Genomic DNA, 12659 nt, shown 5'->3' on the forward strand with positions numbered 1-12659 from the left:
GCAGTTTTATTAACAATGTCCTTTCTATCTCTCAGAGTAAAACAGTGAGTAAAATGTATACATTTGTGCTTGCAGCAGGAAAGAATGCTACACCCACACACTTTGTGCATTGAAAGGTGATCAATTTCGAGCAGTAGCTGCTCCCTAAGCGCAGAAGGGGCAGGGCGGCACACAGGGGGAAGAAATAAAAATTAATTAATTAAAAAAAAGAAAAGAAACTTACCTTTGCTGCTGCACGCTGCGTGCTGCTCCGCTCCTCTGCTTCGTCACTGGCTGCAAACAGACACAGGCTCCCAGCCTGCCCTGTGCCAATCCTGACGGTGCTCAGAGCAGCATCGGGATTGGCTTGGAGTGAGTGAAGTAGAGAACATGATGTCATATTTTACAGCACTTTATGCCACCCTTGAACCACTTCAAAATATTGAGGGTAAGTGGTGAGGGAGGCAGGATGTAGGAAGGATGTAGGCAGCAAGAATGAGAGAAGGAATGTAAAGAGAAGAAGGAAACATAATTTAATGTTATATGTTAATAAAGAACTTACATATATATTTATATATATATATATATATATATATATATATATATATATATATATATATATATATATATTCAATGAAAAAACAAAGATTAAACCTTTGTTGTTGTTAGGAACGCTTTATTTATTCTTTCTATATAAACCAAACTCAAACTACACAAACATTAGACATTCTAAAGTTATAGTTATACCTTAAATTTATAATTTTCGCACCACCTTTAAATAACTATACCTTTATTTATTCTTTATTTACAGCTTAACTCAAACTAGACACAAATTTAAAATTCTACCTGTATACTTTTAATTTATAATTTACGCAACACCTTCCAATCATTATAACTCATTCACCTCCATACACACTGTACGGAACTTGGTAGCCACACTACATTAGCTATCATTTACAGCTTTTCCATACTCTACTTCTACCATTTTATAATATATTAGTTATATCATCGAAAATAATAGCATTTACACTTATGACATTGCAAATCACATCATTTGTGAGAACACAGTGCATGCTGAAGTGGAGTGGAGTAGAGCGTAGGGGTGTACAGTGTAATAGTGAAGAGTGGAGTGGCATAGATTGGAGTGGCTTATAGTTGAACAGAGTTGAGTTTAGTGGTGTAGAGTGGGGTAATGTAGTAGCATAGAGTGGAGCGGTGCAGAGTGGAACAGTGTTGAGTGTAGTGGTGTACACTGGAGTGAGGTAGAGTAGAGTGGTGTAGAGTGGAACATCATAGAGTTTAGTGGTGTATGGTGAAGTGGAGTGGTATACAGGGAAGTGGGATATAGTGAAGTGATGTACAGTGGAATAGCATATAGTGATGTGGCATACAGTGGAGTGGCATACAGCAGGGTGGCATTGAGTGGAAAAGTATAGAGTGAAAAAGTGTAGCATGCAGTGGCATAAAGGGGAGTGATGTACAGCGTAGTGGCGTGGTTGGATTCACATACAGTGGAGTGGCATAGAGTGGAGTGATGTAAAGTGGAACAGAGTAGAGTGGAGTGATGTAGAGTGGAGCAGTATACCATGTTGTGGCATACAGTTGAATGGTGTATGGTGGAGTGGCATAGAGTGGAATAGCATCAAGTGGAGTTGGGTGCAGTTGAGTGGGGTTGAGTGGAGTGCCGTAGAGCCGAGTGACATATATTGGAGTGGCACAGAGTAGAGTGTTGAATAGTGGAGTTGCTTAGACTAGAATAGTGTAGAGTAGAGTGGAATAGAGCAGAGTGGCACAGAGTGAAATGGCATAGAGTGTAATGGTGTACAGTGGAGTGGCATATAGTCACAGAAAGTCAAGTGTGTTACAGTGGACTAGAATAAGGTGGAGTAGAGTGCAGTTGGGTACAATGGAGTAGCATACACTAGAGTGGTGGTGTACACTGGGGTGTTGTAAAGTGGAATAGCTTAAAGTGGATTTGCATAGAGTGGTTTGGCATACAGTGCAGAGATGTAGAGTGGAATAGAGTAGAGTGGAGTGGGGTACAGTGGAGTTGTGTAGAATGGAGTGGGGTAGAGTGATGTGGTGTAAAGTCAAATAGCGTACAGTTGAGTGGTGAATAGCGGAGTGGCATAGAGTGGAGATGCATACAGTGTAATAGCATGGAGCAGTTTGGTGCACTCTGGAGTTGTGTACTTTGGAATAGCATACAGGGGAGTGGCGTAGTGTGCAGTGGCATAGAGTGGAATACTTTAGAGTTGCATGTCAAAGACAGGAGTTGCATACAGTTGAATATTGTAAAGTAGAGTGACATTGATTGGAGGACTGTATAGTGCAGTGGTGTATAACTGAATAACGTATAGTGGAGTAGTGTAGACTAGAGTGGCTTATAGTAGAGTGGAGTGTCCTAGAGTAGAGTGAAGTGGTGTGGAGTGAAATGGCATGATGCTGAGTAGAGTAAATTGGCATACAGTGAAGAGGCTTAGGCTGGAATTGGGTAGAGCCAAGTAGTGTGTTGTTGAGTGGATTGCATAGAGTGGAATGGCGTAGAGAGAAGTGGTATACAGTGTAGTCACATACAGTGGACTGGCATACAGTTGAAAACCATGTAGTGAAGTTGCATAAAGTGGAGTAGAGTACACTTGACTAGTGCACAGTGGAATGGCGTACAGTGCAGTGGTGTACAATACAGTAGTATTGTGTATATTGGGGTGTGGTGGAGTGGTGCACAGTGGAGTGGTGTAGAGTGGAGTAGTGTACATTGGAGTGCCATAGAGTCAAATAGCATCGAGTGGATTGCAGGGCTGTAGCCATGGGGACCATTTGATTGCAGGGCCAGCCCATAGTAACCTCTGCCCCCCCCGCCCATATCCCCTCCAATGACCAGTGCAGCTGACACACTATAGAGGTGCTGGAGGTCAGAAGGTGACTAAACAATAAAAACAACTTTTAGCTTTTGTTTTCATCTTGTTACATTTGCTGTGTGTTCCAAGACAGGTTAAATGTCAGGCTATCACTTATTAATTGCTACTTATTCTTTCAAGGTGGAGATGTTTACTTTTCTTTTTTGACTGCAAAGTAAGAGGATTTTGTAAAGTGAACTATGTGACAGTCTTTCTAGGGTACAGACAGAGCCACTGGAATTATGTGGCAGGGAAGGCCTAAATTATGTGGCAATGTTGACTAAATTATCTGGTATTTGGTAAGAAACACAAATTATGTGCAGCTGAATACATCACATTTTATAATAGTATAACTTCATTATTTTGTCATTTTTACACATTAACACTTTCTGGGCAAAGGTTTCACTTCATTCGTTCCACAACCAAATACAGCTGTAAGTAACTGAAAGGTGACCAGTCAACCTTTGTGAAGGACCTTTGACTGCACGACAGGGCATGTTGCATTAATTTGGCTAAGGTTTGATCTGTGTGAGCTGAAAACAAAATGTGTTTCTTTTTTTTTAATAGTTAGATTATGCAGCAGATGATGGATTATGTGGCAAATGCAGCAAATTCATAATTATGGGGAAAACTCTGCGGACGCCAAATCCCATATTTCCAGTGGCCTTGCATACAGGGAGCATGACAAGAAGTACTGTAGGGTGTCAATTTGTTCCTAAATTCACAAAAAAATTTAAACACCTGTAAATATCTTAATCAAATATTTCAACAAATACCAGCAGCTAGGAAATCACAAATGAAGCACATTTTGCTTTATAATTCTGAGGTGTGATGGAAACAAAGACAGATCAAAACAAATCTTGGGGATGCATAAATTATAGTTATTGTATTGTATTGCATTGCACATTTGTATAGTGCTTATTACTCCTTTGTGTGACACTGTAGCGCTTACCCACATGGTAGCAAAAAACACTATATAGGGTGGTTTGTAGTTGGAAGGGTGCTCTGACCTGCAGTGTGTGACGGATCTCTTCAGGCATGCCATACCTATTAATTTAGTGATGGCTGGTTTACTGGCTGCACAGTACTGGTGATGGACAACCCTCGTTTCATATGTGCCTTAGATGAATATAAGAGGTGTAAATTACAGTTTACTGGTGACTGCAGAGTATTATTAGTATTAGTGAGGGTCAGAAATGTTATGTATGAACTTACATAACTATTTAATATCCTGGCGAAGCATAGGTCAGCCCTCCTTAGCATACCTGCTTCTCGAAAATAGGTTTCTACTTCGGTTGTTTCCAGTCTGGAGTGTAAGCTAAAGATTGAGATTGAGGGTGTGGCTGTCTTTCCACGTTCTGTTACCGCGATGTGTGGTGATGTAGTTGTCATGGAAATAGCCATGTTTTCCAAGTGTACATGCTTCGAACGGTGACTGGTAATGTGTTCCAGAGCTTGGCAGCTTATACTGAGAATACGGAATTTCATTTTCATTGTGTAGAATGCACACTGTTTAACATTGCTAACATGGTGTATTAAGTATAGGTCTGAATCCATGGTTTTGCCTAGGTCTCTAGCCTCTCTTGATATTGTTGAAGGGGCCTCATGTTCTTTACGCCATATGGCGGTAGGCTGGTTGTAGAAAAGTACCCTCTTTCTGGCATGGTTCCCCCCCTCTTTTTGCCTGTTGTCAGTGTGTTTGACTGTGTTCACTAGGATCCTGCTAACCAGGACCCCAGTGACAGTGCTCTCTCCATTTAAATGTGGTTGCTTAGACCACAAACAACCTCCATTTGTCATGCTGGTGCCCCTTGTACGTACCTAGTATATGGTACCCAGGTATCCAGGGCATTGGGGCACCAGAGGTTCCCCATGGGCTGCAGCATGTATCATGCCACCCATGGGGAGCCCACGCAAAGTGTATCTGCAGCCCTGCCATTGCACCCTGCGTGAAACGATGCATGCACCCTTTTCACTACAGGTCACTGCACCAGGCCACTGTAAGTCACGCCTATAGTAGGCCCTCCTAATACAGAGGGCAGGGTGCAAGTATCTGTGTCTGAGGGCCCCCCTGCATGAGCAGAGGTGCCCCATGAACTCCAGTTCCATTTTCATGGACTTCGTGAGTGCGGGGACACCATTTTACACGTGTACTGGACATATGTCACTACCTATATAGTAAGCTAAGTGGGAAGAGATATTAAGGGAAGGAAAGCGCTCACAACATTCCCCTCTAATAATAATGGAAGTAATCAATTAAAAGTACGGTGCTCCCGACCTAGGAGGATCCTCCCATTCTTCCAAAAAATACAACAAATATTAATACAAAGACCAAGGCACTCATAAAATAATAAGTAATTGTAAAGTCCGTAGTTCGTAATTCTTGAATTCGTAACTCAATGATCCGATTCGAATGGTATGCACAAGTGAACAGAGTTCAGAGGAGGTCCATGAAGTGAAGCGTTCATCTTTAATATGTCACAAACCAACCAGCCAACACGTGTTTCGTCATGGGAGTAAATACTCCTCGTGACTTTTTCAAGGCTGCAAAGAATATCAAAAGATATAAACTGTACATAATTCCACAAACAAAAATCATACATACAGACTTATGTCTGCTTTATAGCGACAATACACCACAAACAAGAAAAAATATAATTTTAAAACCCCCAATTACCAATAAAGACCAAAAAGCCTAATCACACAATACAAAGTAATAATACAATATTTAAATAAACCCCAAGTCTTCGCATCATCTGGTTTGGAAAATAGCAGGAGGAGAAGAGGCATGGACCACAATGAGAGTGATGAGTGAATCCACAATATGTGCAGAGATACCTAACAGAGTCGATTCCAAAACCCCAAAGGGACCTATGTGAAGCCACATACAAAATTACCTATTGCACTCCGTGTACCGAAAGTGAATCATCATGCAAGCGCAATAAGTGTGAAGACCCCACAGTAAAGCAACAGTGGAGCGTAAAGATCTAAAACAAACCTCAATTAAGTACGACGTGGGAAATAATGACTGCCTCAGAATCCGTGACCAAATAGGTGAATCCACTCTAGTAATACATACAATAAATTAAATTATAAAGTTAGCTCCAAAAGGAACATCCGAAGGACAAAAGATCAAGACAATATCTATATATGTAAACAAAGTAACCATAGAAGTTGGAAAGCACCCTGTGACATCGTCCCTCTATGTTAAACATTGACACCTACCAAAAACTTATCCCATCTGTTAGGGTCCTTGAATAACAATATTGTGGCAATCTCACCTGGAACCACAGAAATTTACAAAAGTTTCAACGTGGATTACACACATCTAAAGTAGCCACCAACGAAAGTTAAACACTAACGGCACATGCAGAACCCCAAATCCGTGCTCACCTGCAAAATCTTGCGAGGTAGTCAGTATACATTGGAGCCAGAATAAAGGCTCCGGAACAATCGGGTAGTGAACCGATAGTATGTCCGCCATCTTTATTTAAAGAAAGATAGCATAAAATAAGTCTCTTCTCACGAGAGGAGACAAAGACTTCCGAGCGTTCCAAACCTCGAATGCGAGTAGAGTGCATCTAAGAGGAAAACACGGGCGCCATCTTTAAATGGAACGCTCAACTCGGTTTACAAGCAGAGTATTGGTTGTTCCCACCCAACAACCAAATAGAAGAGTGCGTCTGGCAGCAAGAGGAAATATATTCAATGAAACGAATCCCTTTACCATAATACTGACACAATTACGTTACCACACTCCACTCGCGTCCAAACCGCAAATCCCCCTCTATGAACCAAACGAGATGGCTCTATATTTAGGTAATAAAAAGAACATATCCTGTTATAAAAGTCCACAACAAAGAAAGATTGGGAACAAGACATGTAAAGGGTCACCTTATTTGTAATATAGGCAAATGGGAATATTATACAATAAGGATAGTAAATAAAAAAATGGCCCATAGTAATCATACTATCAAAAAAGAAAAGAAAGAAGATTCTATAATCAACTTATTCCAAGTAAACACAGTATTATTATTGAAAACAAAATTAGATTTAGCACAAAAGTAACATATCCTCCCTTCAATCCCACAGTCAAAGGCACATACATGAGTGGTGTTAGACCTTATTTTCAATGCGACATCAGTACATAATAAGACACAACCCGATATTAATCCAAGAAATATTCCATCTCATAGTTGGTGTTAAGCCCCATTTCCACCGCTCTTAATTTGAGGATCCAGTAACATTCCCTCTTGCTCAGTGCCAGCTCTCTATTTCCACCACGGGGACTAGAATGCACCACTTCGAAACCAAAGAATTCAAAAACCAGAATGTGATCCTGTTTTGGGCAATGGTACATATGTGTGACTATGGGATAACGTTCATCTTGTTGTATCAAAACTCTGTAATGTTCACTAATCCTTGCTTTGAGAGATCTAATGGTACTACCAACATAGTATGAACCACATCTACACACAATCATGTATATGACAAATTTACTGTCACACGTAATGTTAGAGGTGATGCGAAAATTATCTCCCATTAGACTGTGATAAGTGGAGATCCCTGATCTGCTCCATTTACAAATCAATCAATCAATCAATCACAGTATTTATAGAGCGCACTACGTACCCGTTAGGGTTTCAAGGCGATGGGGGGGGGGGGGGCTGCTGCTACTGGTCAAAGAGCCAGGTCTTGAGGAGCCTCCTGAAGGTGAGAAGATCCTGGGTCTGTCGCAGGGCGGTCGGGAGGGCGTTCCAGGTCTTGGCGGCGAGATATGAGAAGGATCTGCCGCCGGAGGTCTTGCGTTGGAAGCGGGGAACGATGGCGAGGGCGAGGTTGGCGGAGCGGAGTTGGCGGGAGGGGACGTAGAAGTTGAGTCTGTTGTTCAGGTAGACAGGTCCGGCGTTGTGGAGTGCCTTGTGTGCATGGGTGAGGAGTTTGAAGGTGATCCTCTTGTCCACGGGGAGCCAGTGGAGGTCTTTCAGGTGATGGGAGATGTGGCATCGGCGGGGTACGTTTAGGACCAGTCGGGCGGAGGCTTTTTGGATGCGTTGGAGCGTCGGATGTCTATGTAGAGTGTGTTGCCGTAGTCCAGTCTACTGCTGACGAGGGCCTAGATCACCGTTTTTCTGGTTTCCGTCGGGATCCATTTGTAGATTCTACGGAGCATGCAGAGGGTGTTGTAGCAGGAGGAGGCGACTGCGTTGACCTGCTTGGACATGGTGAGGGCGGAGTCGAGGACGAAGCCCAGGTTGCGTGCGTGGTTGGTGGGTGTTGGAGGGGGTCCCAGCACAGTGGGCCACCAGGAGTCGTCCCAGGCCGAGGGGGTGCGTCCGATGATGAGGACCTCCGTTTTGTCGGAGTTCAACCTCAGGCGGCTTTTTCTCATCCATTCGGCGATGGATTTCATTCCCTCGTGGAGGTTGGCTTTGGCGGTGTGTGGTTCTTTGGTGAGGGAGAGGATGAGCTGGGTGTCGTCGGCGTAGGAGAGAATGTTGAGGTTGTGCTGACGGGCCAGTTGGGCGAGGGGGGCCATGTAGACGTTGAACAGCGTCGGGCTGAGGGATGAGCCTTGGGGTACGCCGCAGATGATGTTGGTGGCATCGGAGCGGAAGGGAGCGAGTCGGACTCTCTGGGTTCTGCCGGAGAGGAAAGAGGAGATCCAGTTGAGGGCTTTCTCTTGTATTCCGGCTTCGTGGAGGCGTGTTAGTAGGGTGTGGTGGCAGACCATGTTGAAGGCTGCAGAAAGGTCCAGAAGGATGAGGGCTGATGTTTCGCCGTTGTCCATTTGCTGTCTGATGTCGTCTGTGGCGGCGAGGAGAGCGGTCTCGGTGCTGTGGTTGCGTCTGAAACCGGATTGGGAGGGTCCAGGATGGAATTGTCCTTGAGGTGGTGGGTGAGTTGAGCGTTGACGATCTTCTCGATGACCTTTGCCGGGAAGGGCAGGAGGGAGATCGGGCGGTAGTTTTTGAGGTTGTTGGGGTCTGCCTTGGGTTTCTTGAGGAGGGCGTGGATTTCAGCATGCTTCCAGCTTTCCGGGAAGGTTGCGGTTTCGAATGATAGGTTGATGATCTTTCAAAGTTGGGGGGCGATGGTGGAGTCGGCCTTGTTGTAGACGTGGTGGGGGCATGGGTCTGAAGGGGATCCTGAGTGGATGGAGTTCATGATCTTGCAAGTTTCCGAGTCATCTACGTGGGTCCAGGCTGTCAGGTGGTTGTTGTAGGTGGGGCTGTCAGAGGTGGGATCTGGCGGGGGCGTGGTGTGAGGCTGTCGTGGATGTCGGCGATCTTCTGATAGAAGAAGGTGGACAGGGCGTCGCAGAGTTCTTGAAAGGGTGGGATGTCGTTGGCATTGGCGCTGGGGTTGGATACCTCTTTCACGATGCAGAAGAGTTCTTTGCTGTCTTGTGCGTTGTTGTTCAGGCGTTCTGTGAAGTGGGAACGTTTGGCGAGTCGGATTAGTTGGTGGTGCTTGCGGGAGGCTTCCTTGTGGGCTGCCAGGCTGTCTAGTGAGCGTTGGAGGAGCCATTTATTTTTTAGTTTCTGGCAGGTGCGTTTGGAGGTGATGAGTTAGTCTGTGAACCAGGCGGCTTTTTTCTTCTCTTGGTTGTTGGTGGACCTCTTGAGTGGTGCGAGGGTGTTGGCGCAGTCGTTGATCCACCGTCGTAGGTTGATGGCGGCGGTGTCTGGGTCGGTCGGGTCGGTAGGCGGGTTTTGGGCGAGGGTGCTGGTCAGTTGGTCTTTGGTGACTTTGCTCCAGCGGCGGTAGGTGGTAGTTGGGTGCGGTGGTGTTCGGTGTGCTTCTTGAATGTGAAGTGGACGCAGTGGTGGTCGGTCCAGTGGAGTTCAGTGGTGTGGCTGAAGGTGACGTGGTTGCTTGTGGAGAAGATTGGATCGAGCGTGTGGCCGGCGATGTGGGTGGGTGTGTTGACCAGTTGTCTGAGGCCGAGGTTGGAGTGGTTGTCGATCAGCGATGTGGTGTTGGCGTCGTTGTTGTTTTCCAGGTGGAAATTGAGGTCTCCAAGGAGGATGTAGTCCGTAGAGGTGAGGGCGTGGGTGCTCGTGAGGTCGGCAATAGAGTCGTTGAAGGGAGCTCGTGGTCCTGGGGGTCGGTAGATGAGCATTCCCCTGAGGGTGGTGTTGGGGTCAGTGTGGATCCGGAAGTGCAGGATGTTCGGCGGTCTTGAGGGTGTCGTCCGTGTGGGTGTGGATTTTGAGGGTGGATTTGTGAGCGATGGCTATTCCTCCTCCGATTCCGTTGGGGCGATCTCTTCTTGGGATCTTGTAGCCGTCCGGGATGGCTATGGCGATGTCAGGTACTGAGGTTTCGTTCCACCAGGTTTCGGTCAGGAAGGCTACGTCTGGGGCGGTGGTGTCGAGCAGGTCCCAGAGCTCGATGGCGTGCTTTCGTGCGGAGCGTGTGTTGAGGAGTATGCAGTGGAGGTGGTTTGTGCTGGTTGTTGCAGGTTCCTTGTTCTGTTGCAGGTGAAGTTGCAGGCGTGGCAGGAGAAGGGTCCTTTGGTGTTCTTCGGTGTGGCCTGGAAGCAAGTTGTGGAGGGGCCAGGGTTCAGGGCGATGAGTTCGCTGGCCGAGTAGCGACGTCTGGTGGTGCGGGGGGTGTGCGGACCGGGGGGTGGCGCTGGGCGCGGTCCAGTTGCGGATGGGCACAGACGGGCTTGCCTCTAGCGCGCCTCCGGCGCGCCAGCGTCGTGGACGCACAGCACCATCCATTAAGAAGGGAGGGGGGAGGGAGGAGCAGCTGGGAGGCGGGAGGGAGCGGCGAATGGGGGTGCGAGGGGGGGTGGGGCGGCAGGGAGGCAGCGGCAGGGAAAATCAGCAAGGGGGAGCGCACAAGGGGCGAAAAAAGCAGAAAACAGCAAAAGGCACAATTGGAAGTAAAAGCACAAAGGCACAAAAGCAAGTCACAGAATACGGAATACAGTCACAAATATGGTGAAACGGCACAATGCACAAGCGGAATACAGCAATCTAAAAAAGGCACAAATGGGGCAAAGCGCAAGGAAGCTGGGCGCAGAAAAACAGAATACAGTCACAGATACAGCGAAAACGGCACAATGTAAAAGCGGTTTACAGCAATCTAAAAAAGGCAAAAATGGGGGCAGAGCGCAAGGAAGCAAGGCGCAGAAAAACAGAATACAGTCACAAATGCGGCAAAAATGGCACAATGCACACGAGTCTAGCGACGCTTACCAGAAGCCCACTAGACCCCAGGGATGAGGCGCAGGAGGATGCCTGCGGGTGGAGGAGGGCCTCGAACACGCTAGCAGCAGCGTGGGCGGGGGTCAGGGACACGGACACAGCAAGGTGGTGCTGCGGACGTAGGGGGCGAGCTCTTGACCGAAAACAGGTCAGAGGTCGCTCACCCTCGACGCGCAGCGCCAGCCATTAAAAAAGGGAGGGGCGAGGGAGGAGCAGCTGGGAGGCGGAAGGCGGGAGGGAGCAGCGAATGGGGGCGCGAGGGGAGTGGGGCCGCAGGGAGGCAGCGGCAGGGCAAATCAGCAAGGGGGAGCGCACAAGGGGCGAAAAAAGCGGAAAACAGCAAAAGGCACAATTGGAAGTAAAAGCACAAAGGCACAAAAGCAAGTCACAGAATACGGAATACAGTCACAAATACGATGAAATGGCACAATGCACAAGCGGAATACAGCAATCTAAAAAAGGCACAAATGGCAAAGCGCAAGGAAGCAGGGCGCAGAAAAACAGAATGCAGTCACAAATACGGCAAAAATGGCACAATGCACACGAGTCTAGCAACGCTTACCAGAAGCCCACTAGACCCCAGGGATGAGGCGCAGGAGGATGCCTGCGGGTGGAGGAGGGCCTCGAACAGGCTAGCAGCAGCGTGGGCAGGGGTCAGGGACACGGACACAGCAAGGTGGTGCTGCGGACGTAGGGGGCGAGCTCTTGACCGAAAACAGGTCAGAGGTCGCTCACCCTCGACGCGCAGCGCCAGCCATTAAGAAGGGAGGGGGGAGGGAGGAGCAGCTGGGAGGCGGGAGGGAGCGGCGAATGGGGGCGTGAGGGGGTGGGGCCGCAGGGAGGCAGCGGCAGGGAAAATCGGGAAGGGGGAGCGCACAAGGGGTGAAAAAAGCAGAAAACAGCAAAAGGCACAATTGGAAGTAAAAGCACAAAGGCACAAAAGCAAGTCACAGAATACGGAATACAGTCACAAATATGGTGAAACGGCACAATGCACAAGCGGAATACAGCAATCTAAAAAAGGCACAAATGGGGGCAAAGCGCAAGGAAGCAGGGCGCAGAAAAACAGAATACAGTCACAGATACAGCGAAAACGGCACAATGTAAAAGCGGATTACAGCAATCTAAAAAAGGCACAAATGGGGGCAGAGCGCAAGGAAGCAAGGCGCAGAAAAACAGAATACAGTCACAAATACGGTGAAAACGGCACAATGCACACGAGTCTAGCGACGCTTACCAGAAGCCCACTAGACCCCAGGGATGAGGCGCAGGAGGATACCTGTGGGTGGAGGAGGGCCTCGAACACGCTAGCAGCAGCGTGGGCGGGGATCAGGGACACGGACACAGCAAGGTGGTGCTGCGGACGTGGGGGGGCGAGCTCTTGACCGAAAACAGGTCAGAAGTCGCTCACCCTCGACGCGCAGGGCCAGCCATCAGCCACATTTGTAAAACCCCCTACTGCGGATTGTGAGCCAGTTGTCCTGCTGGGGTGTCAATGAGTAGCTGGGGCATAAGATATTCTTGAGGGTTCTACCCCTACGATAAGTGAAAGTGGGTG

General features: G+C 47.5%; 1 long non-coding RNA gene across 1 annotated transcript; it reads right to left on the bottom strand.

The window, feature by feature from the left end:
- Positions 1–646: 646 nt before the first annotated feature.
- LOC138296464 (uncharacterized) lies at positions 647–6383 on the bottom strand. The gene is made up of 3 exons (XR_011203839.1): positions 6273–6383; positions 6105–6160; positions 647–5423 (listed from the first exon to the last, which is right to left on the bottom strand). It is a non-coding gene; the product is annotated as an uncharacterized lncRNA (long non-coding RNA).
- Between the last annotated feature and the right edge of the window lie 6276 nt (positions 6384–12659).

The sequence above is a fragment of the Pleurodeles waltl genome, chromosome 1_2, assembly GCF_031143425.1.
Source record: "Pleurodeles waltl isolate 20211129_DDA chromosome 1_2, aPleWal1.hap1.20221129, whole genome shotgun sequence".
NCBI classification, from domain to species: domain Eukaryota; kingdom Metazoa; phylum Chordata; class Amphibia; order Caudata; family Salamandridae; genus Pleurodeles; species Pleurodeles waltl.